The sequence below is a fragment of the Talpa europaea genome (genome assembly GCF_964194135.1).
Source record: "Talpa europaea genome assembly, chromosome: 15".
Lineage (NCBI taxonomy): Eukaryota > Metazoa > Chordata > Mammalia > Eulipotyphla > Talpidae > Talpa > Talpa europaea.
The window spans coordinates 67,650,683-67,659,712 of NC_140083.1; positions in this window are offsets into that span (position 1 = coordinate 67,650,683).

Below are 9,030 nucleotides of genomic sequence, written 5' to 3' on the forward strand. Positions count from 1 at the left end.
ATCAGGAAAAATCCCATCTAAGATTATACAAGCAGAGGGCAATCTTATGCGTATATAAAGCTTATTCAGAGATACCTTGATATTCATTGATCCTCTAGATTTCTAGTAGAAGATCTAACAATATTTTATTTAAGGGAAAATCTCCCCTGCTCCATTAGTTTCTTCTTGGACTGGTCAAGTAATCAAAAGAACAGGTAGCAGGAGAAAAAGACCAAATTTAGTTATGTACTTAGCTGTAAATTCTAGAGTAAAGCACATAGAAAAAGAGAGTTTTTATCCTTAAACTGAATGGGATAAGAGCCTGGGGTTTCAAAGATAGAGTAGCACCCTATATGATGGGAAGAGGGTGACTTCTAGGGCAAAACCAGATGCTCTGTAACTAGGTGTTAACCACATAGATTTCTCTATAAAGTGGTTATTTCTGAGATGACCTTAAACTGAGTAATCCTATTTCTTTTAGGTACTTAAGGTAATGGTAACTGTTTCTTTTGAAGTTCAAAGACCTTTGACCTTAGTTTCACATGACAAAGTGACATGTCTTGGAAAAAGCCTCTGAACATCTGGGAGAGGGCTGCCATTCATTCACAAAGTCTAAACAATGAGAATTACATTTGTGTTGCAAGCACTTAAAAGATTCCTGGCAAAATAACACAATAGGTATTGTTTGAATCCACTCAAATTTAGCCAGAATATTTAAACAGGAAGAGAGCTGTCATTTTAGTACATGGACAACCTTAGGCAAACTGAGGCTGGTGTGAGATCCATCTCCCGAGTAGGGTCAGACAGGCTTTTCTCAAGATATCCACAGTGGCCACTTCTGACCATATCACCTTGATATGAGAAGCTACAGGTCCACTGAGGCCCTGTGAGCCTGAGAAGTTTCTATCACTATTGCTTAAAGAATGCAGATTAAAAACAGGATAAATGTCCTGATTAGGACAAGTCACATGGGATCTTGTTAAAATGCAGGCTGGAATTCACTGGGCCTGGGTGTCAGCAGAGGCCAGACATCTCCAACATCTCCCAGACAAAGCACATTTTTCTGGGGTTCAACCTTCCCACGCTCAGCGACTAGTTAGTAAAAAGTGCAAGTACGTCCCCATCTCTTTGGGACAGTCCTGCCCCAGGGATGGCGGTGGGAGCCAGTCTCATCAAGGGAAATTTGCTTTGTGTAAGGAAGGGGGCACCACAGCATTAAGGGGGAAACACCTGGACAGTGTTTTGCAACCTCCCAGGCTGGGTAGGTTGACCATGGGCTCTAGCAATTTGAAGGAGAATTTTGGAGACCTTGCCATCCTTTTCACAGGTTATAATGGTAAGCAGGGGAAACAAGCCAGCCAGGGAGACCCCAACTTTGCCCCCTCTTCCCCAGGGTGACTCTGCCCTTTTATACCCTCCCTCTAGGCATACCTGCACATGTGCACACACCCACATGCCAAGTGTCCACAATCAGGCACACGTGCCCCCCACCCAAGTGCCTCCTGCATGAACACGACCAAGGCCAAAGGTAATAGCCACAGAGGCTAGTAGCAGAAAAAGCCTAATGAATTCACTGACCCTACAGACAGACTTATGGACCTCTACTCAGACTTGTTCAAATTCCAAGGAGTTATTCTTCCTAAAACTTGACTTCTTCTGAGTTTAGGTGGAAAGGGCAGGAAGCAACTGAGTGGCTTGGAAGGTGACTAACCACTTCAACAGTGACTTTCTGACTTGGAAAAAAAAGGTCGTTAGGAATGTGAGTTAGGTTAGAGAAATGGCTAAGTGGTCCAGGTACTGCCCTCCTGCCTCTGCTATATTGGGAAGTGAAGAAAGGGACATTCCTACTGAAAGTAGGTGGAGGGAGTGGGGGAGTTATAGACTAGTGTTCCTGTTGTTAAAAGAAAACAAAGAGAACACTGTGTGTTACCCCCACACCACAAAACTGAAATTTAGTAAAGCTTTGCTTTCCCCAAAATGTAGTCTCAGACAATCAGTGCTGCTCAGCACTAGTTGGAGCACCTGCCTGATCCACCCTGCCAGCCCCCTGGGAGAGTAACCCAGCAAGAACCAACCTGGTTTTCTTCATCTTCCAGAACTTCCATTTTCCTGCTCTCTTCAGCCTATAAAAGTCTTCCATTATGTATAGCTCCTTGAGGCTCCCTTGTATCTGGTGCAAAATTCAAATTGATTTATGTTACTATAAACTCTAAACAAGATAAATGTCTCAATTAATCTTCAACTATGGGGTGATGTCTCCAAGGGAGCAGGAGAAGGGAGGAGTGGGCGTGATCGAGAATGTTTCCTTGGCGACCTACATGAAGGTCATGCAGACATCAAAAACAAATGGTTGACAGTAAAGATCAGACTTTACACCTGTGATAAAGTTTAGTGCTTTTGTAGCTGGAAGACCAGAGTTCAAGCTACCTGTCACCACCAAATGACAATAAAGTCGAGACAGGAATTGAATCTTTATGAAGTGCGCTTTACTCAGAGAGCCGGCAATCTGGAAGACGGGGGCTTAACACTCTAAAGAAACCGCCTTAACATTTCACTTCCAGCAGCCTTTTTACAGTGAGTTGAACAAAGAGAGTTCAGCAGTGAGCAGGCCTTCCCTGCTGCCAGGAACTGGTGATGTCCCTGAGCTCCTTATCGCCCTCCAGGCCTCAGGCTCCTCCCACTGTGCTAAGGCTGGTCTGCACATAGCACTGCTCCCTGCACTCCTCCAGATGTGTCCTTCAGGAAAATCAGCTCAGAGCAGACAGGCCATAAGCAATATGTGTGTGCAGATTTCCTAGTATACCAGCTTAGTGTCTTACCCAGTCTCCTCCCCTTCCTTAGCCTTTATCACTTCCTGTGCAATACAGAACATAAAAACGCTAGATGTCTAATTAAAAATTGGACATTGAGGGCCTCCCTGGTGGTTCAAGGGGTGGAGCAGAGCACTATGAAGCAACCCGCAGCCTCTGCAGCATGAGTTCTATCCCTGGCCAGCCAGGGAGCAACCCACATGCCACAACGGACCTCTCCTGACTCGGCTGCTGCTCCCCTCAGCAGTGTATTCCAGTCAGTCTGCTTGTTCTGCTCCCCACTCTGTTTCTGGTGAATCCTCTCACCCCCCTGCACCTCTGACCTGTACCCCTCAGCTCTTGTATGCATTAATAAATAAATCTTTTTTAAAAAATTGGACTTCTAGAATAATGACTTATTTCCCCACTCGACAAAGTAACTAAAAATGAATGACACTTTTTCAATGAGTTTTTTGAAACTCATTATTTTAAAAACTTCCTATGCATATATACTTCATATATGTATTTTGTGTTTTACTTTTATAGTGACTCTCTGAAGTCGGGCAGACCACAGACACTGGGAGGGCCGTGGAGGGGGCCTACCACAGCCAGGTGCTCTCTGACCTCTATTGCCCATGTTGACTCAGTCTCTACAAAGCACCTTATTTCCAGGGTGCAGTCTGATTGCAAAGATGATACAAACTGACACCTACTAAGGAAAAGCTAGGATTAGATCACAGTTCTGAGGTTCTGAACTGAAGATGTGCCCTCTCCTTTGTACTGGGCTGGCCTTTAGTGCAGGGAAGTCAACAATACGTATGAATTTGCCGTGGGACAAAAACAATGACTAAATGACAGAATGAAATAGAAGACTCTTTAAATATTGTTTAAGTTAGCAAATTCAAATTAGCAAATACTAGAGATATAAAAAAAAGTATTTAGGATTGTTAAGGACAGGCGAGAATTGACATATGTTAGTATCGTGACATTAAAATTGATACTGCTTTTCTGGAAAGCTATTGGCAAGATGTCTGGATCTTAAATTTTTTTAAACCTTAAATGCAAGGATAAAAGATGTGGACAAAGATTCATTCCTCCTTATTTGTTTCACAGATACCACATAGATTCAATAATTTGTATGGTTAAAAATAATGGTATCATGCAGCATACACTCTAAAGTATTAAGGAGTCTATTGTTCTGGATTCTGGACTGTTCTAGGATAGTGTTAGCAGTCTTAGTGCTGTTTACACACACATCCTCAGGATTTCCTTCTTCCAGGAACATGATAGGATGTAATTCTCTGCTTTCTTGAACTCAGGCATGGTCCTATGACTTGTGCAGTCTTTGAAAAACAAACCATGTGTGTTTTGCCAGAAGCTAAAAACCAATTTTCCCAAGTGTGTGCAATTCCCCACACACCTTTCACATCTGTTATAATAGCAGCATTCCTGATGCCACCTTTCTTCTGCACCTGGCTCCTGGAGGAGCTGAAACTAGAAACTGAAACTAGAAACTCCAGTTAACTGTTTTGTTTTCATCATTTAAACCACCACTCCCACTTCTAAGTTTATTTCCCAAAGAATTGAAAGCCGTGATATTTATTTCTATACCAATAGTCATAACAGCATTTTCCTACTAGCCAAAAGGTGGAAACAACTCAAATGTACATAAGCAGATGAATGGATAAACAAAATACATTTCTAGGACTCTGCCCATTTCATCTAGGTGAAGTTATTTGTTTTTCACTATTAAGAAAAAGAATATTGCTTACAATGGGGACTATCAGCCTCACACTTTGCCACAGCCACCTCAAGAGTTGAGAACAAAAGAACAATGCCTGTACAAGCTGAGGAAAACAATGAGTAAACCACATATTTATACCCATCCAGTTCTCATGTCAGTGTAAAATCAAAACATACACATAAATGAATACAAAGCATATAAATAACCTGCCATGGAAATCCAGCCAAACACTGGAGAGTTGAAAATAAGCAGCTCAGGACAGGTGAAGTCCATGTGTGAGATGATTGGGACTGTAGATTCTCCACTAGGACTAATGATTGTGATTATTATTATTATTTTTTTAAAAGAGAAACTCGCCTCTGTCTCATGGGCATGACTAACAAGTAACCTCTCCCCATGACTCCAGTTTCATTAGCTTTGCCACCAAGAGTCACTGTGTTATTCTTGCTTTGTACTCATTAGCACATTTCTTTTTTTTTTTAAAGATTTATTTTATTTATACAAGAACTGAGGTACAGGCCAGAGGCATGGGAGGGTGAGAGAATTCACCAGAGAGAGCGGGGAGTAGAACAGGGAGATCTACTGAAATACACTGCTGAGGGGAGTAGGGAGCAAGTCAGGAGAGGTCTGCCGCACCATGTGTGTCTCCCTAGCCAACCAGGAATCGAACCCATGCTGCAGAGGCTGCAGACAGCTTCACAGCACTGCACTCAACCCGCTGTGCCACTGGGGAGGCCCAGCACATTTCTTGCCTAGATAGAGTTCAGTTTCATTCTGATCATAAACACCTTCTTTTTTAGGAAGAACTATAGGCGCCCTCTGGTTCCAGAGACCCCGATTATAGCCAGCAAAAAAACGATCTCAGGCCCCGCCTTCCACCATCCTTTAGAAGCCCTGTTCCCAGCAGGCCTCCAAAGACTCCAAGATGGAAGAAAGAACTTGTCTTTAATATTGAAGATTAAACTAAGTAGTTCATATGCTGGAAAATAAAAGCAAGTCTTAATTGTTATTATTTTAAAAAGGATGCTAATGTGGGTAAGGTAACATAGCTTGGTTCTTTCTGTGACAAAGGTATAAGTGTGTTTGATAGACTTTTAATCTGCTAACAAATACAAATTCAAGAACATTAAATTATAAAATTGACCAAGTGATGTCAATGTGGTGGCATAAGACAGCTTTGGCTTTGATCCCCTTTTTAACATGTAAAATTCAGCACCTGACCAAGAACAAAGGTGCCTCTGTGGGAGCTGGGTCCCTAGCATCACACCCACCCCAAGGGCTCTAGGGGAGACTTGCTCAGCTGTGCACCAGACCATAAAAGGCAGGACACCCCAACAGGTGATGGAAATGGCAGGAGCCTGTCCTGGCACTGGGAAAATGCTGATACGGGTAGATGACACCCACAGGCAAGAGAACATTCACAGACGTTCAGGTTTCAAAGAAATAACAGTGTTTCACTACCATCTGTGCAATTCAATTATTTATATCCATATCTATATCTATCCATATCTACATCTATATCACTATCTACATATGAGTATTGACTGGTGGTATGTTGCATCAGGCAACACCACACTGATAAAGAAATGGGAGTCACGGAGCAGGCTATATAATGCAGGATGCTGCTGAAGAGCAAGATCCTGGCCTTTTTATTGATTATACAGCATTGGTTGTAAGGGGGAGGAGCAAAAGGAAAAGGGAAGGAGATTAAGGAGGATGGAGATTAAAGAAAGGGGAAGGAGATTAAAGAAAAGAGGAAGAATGTAGAAGATTAGGGATTTTGAGTCTGCCCTCCAGGCACTTCTTATCTGCTTGATGACTGGTATTGTCATTGAGATCATGCCTTAGCTCCCCAGCCATGGTTTTAATCTTATCAACAAGGAGTTCTACTGATCAGCTTCTGGGGTCCTTATTATACATCGGCCCCCTGGGCCTTCCCGGTCCTACCTTGTGATGTATATATAAGTCTGGAGTACGGGTTATGCATCTGTCCTCAGTACCTCCTCCCCCGGGCGTTCCTGTCATATCCCGTGATGCATAGCCTTCCCAGCATGATCCAGTTTTGTGCTCTTGTTTGATTTGAAAGGCATCTTGCAGGGCTGGGCTCCTCTACTAAACTGAAGGGGTCATTTTGATCTTGCTTAGGATTTAGAACTGTAGGTAACAAAATGGTGGCCAAACAGGCTGCTTAGGAGTAGCAGATCCACAGTAGTAAGAGAAACTTGAATCATTTCTCCCCCAATATTAAAGAAAACTCAAGTCCCGCCTAAGGGAGCAAGGGAGAGCCAGTGAGTGTGGAGTGCAGAAAGCCACTGTAGAAGCCATTCTCCCCCTCAGCACCCCAGTAATGAAGGGAAGTTTCTTGCCTAGGGGAAGGGTGGAGCTTGGGAAACAAACAGATGCAAATATCAGAGGTTTTAGGGACACAGACTCCCTGACTGTGTGCTGGATTCCAGCAGAAGGCACACCCAGGAGCTGATGGGAAGATCTCACCCAGAAATTCCCTCCTTTCCCACCCCTCCACACCCACTCTTTGTGCCCACAGGCATCCTAATACCTCCACCCAAACTCCACTTCCTACTCTGGCTGGTACTTTGTGTCACTGAGATTAGCAGCACAAAGAACAACAAAAAACTAGACAGTAAGTACATGCGAAAATAACTCAGAGGGAGAAACCAAACCACAGTGTGGGGAGATAAACAACCTTAAGATTTTCTCCCAAAAGAGGGAGCAAGAAGCAAGGGGCAGGGGTACAAGGCCAGAGCAAGTGGCAGCAGACTGTCTCTCTCACTTGAAGACAGCAGTGAAGATTGCAGGAAGTGACTGCTAGTTCACATGTGGAAACAGGAATGCAACAGTCCTGGCACATGAGGAATCCAGGACATGACATCAGCCAAAGGGCAAAAGAATCCTCCAATAACCAAACACAAAGGCACAGAGATCTGGAATTTCCCTGATGAAGAATTCAAAACAGCTGCTTTGTGTAAACACAAATGATGAGAAAACACAGAAAGATAATTTAGGGAAATCAGAATAAACAGCATATGAACAAAATGAGAAATTTAACATAGAGAGAAATCATAGAAAAGAATCAAACAGAAAATCAGGAGCTGAAGAATTCAGTGAATAAAATAGAGAATGCAATAGGAAAGAAATCACTATCTGCACGAGCCAAGCCCTAGAAACAGATTAAGCATCCAATGATGAGTAAATATAATAAGAGATAAAAGGTAAGTAAGCAGGCAAGTAGGTAGGTAGGTAGGTAGGTAGGTAGATGGATAGATAGATGTATGACTGGATAGGTAATGGAATATTTCTTTGCCTATAAAAAGGACAGAAATCCTGTCATTTGCAACAATATGGAAGAATCTTGAGGGCATTGCGCTATGGAATTGAGGCAGAGAAAGACAAATACTGTGTGATCTGACTTCTCTAGTAATCTAAAAGAAAACTGAAGTCATGAAGAACCAGAACAGATCGGTGTTGTCAGAAGTGGGGAGGTGTGGTTGAGAGAAATGATCGCATGAATGAAAATGTCAATAATATGTTTTAGGCATCTAACATACAGCAAGATGAATACAGTTAACAATACTATATTGTGTGTTTGGTAGTTCATAAATGAGTAGATCTCATAAGTTTGCATCACAAGAAAAAATTATAACTATGAGGTCATGATATATGTTCATTAAACTCATAGTGGTATCATTTTAAATATACAAATACATGAAATCATTATGTATTACATTTTAGACTAATACAATGTTTTATATCAATTATATTTCAGTATAACTGGGTTGGGAAAGACAAAATATCTGCACTTATTGCAGCATTATTTTTAGTAGTCAAGATATGCACATAGGGCCTCCCTGGTGGCGCAAAGGGCCAAGCACAGCACTGTGAAGCTGTCTGCAGCCTCTGCAGCACGAGTCAATCCCCAGCCGGCCAGGGAGCAACCCACATGGCACAGCAGACCTCTCCGGTCTCGCCCACTGCTCCCCTCAGCAGTGTATTTCAATCAGTCTGCCTGTTCTGTTTCCCACTCTGTCTCTGATGAATCCTCTCACAACCCGCCCCCCATTTCTTGGCCTGTACCTCAGCTCTTGTATGCATAAATAAAAATAAATCTTACAAAAAAGTTGAAAGGTCCATGCAGGAGGCCAGAATGCAAAAGCCCACCAGCAAGCCCTCCTGGGGTCAGGAATGCAGACGCTTGCCTAGAGGATTCAGACAATGAGCCTCCCCCCACCCCCTACAAATCTTTCCTCAGACAAAGAACCTCCACCTGCCCCACGAATCTTTTCGTGCCCTACAAACTTTTTCCCGCCATAGGAACCCAGTTTCCCACCTGACCTCTCCTCACTCTATAAAAGCCTGCCTCCCCCCGACAACGTGCGCGGCTTTACTGACCCCCACCTTGGGTCCGTGAGGTCCGCCCAGGAGCAATAAACTTTCCCTTCCCCTGAGGAAACTTGGCCTGGCTGTTCTTTACTGCATTGTACTTTTCATCTTGGTGCTGAA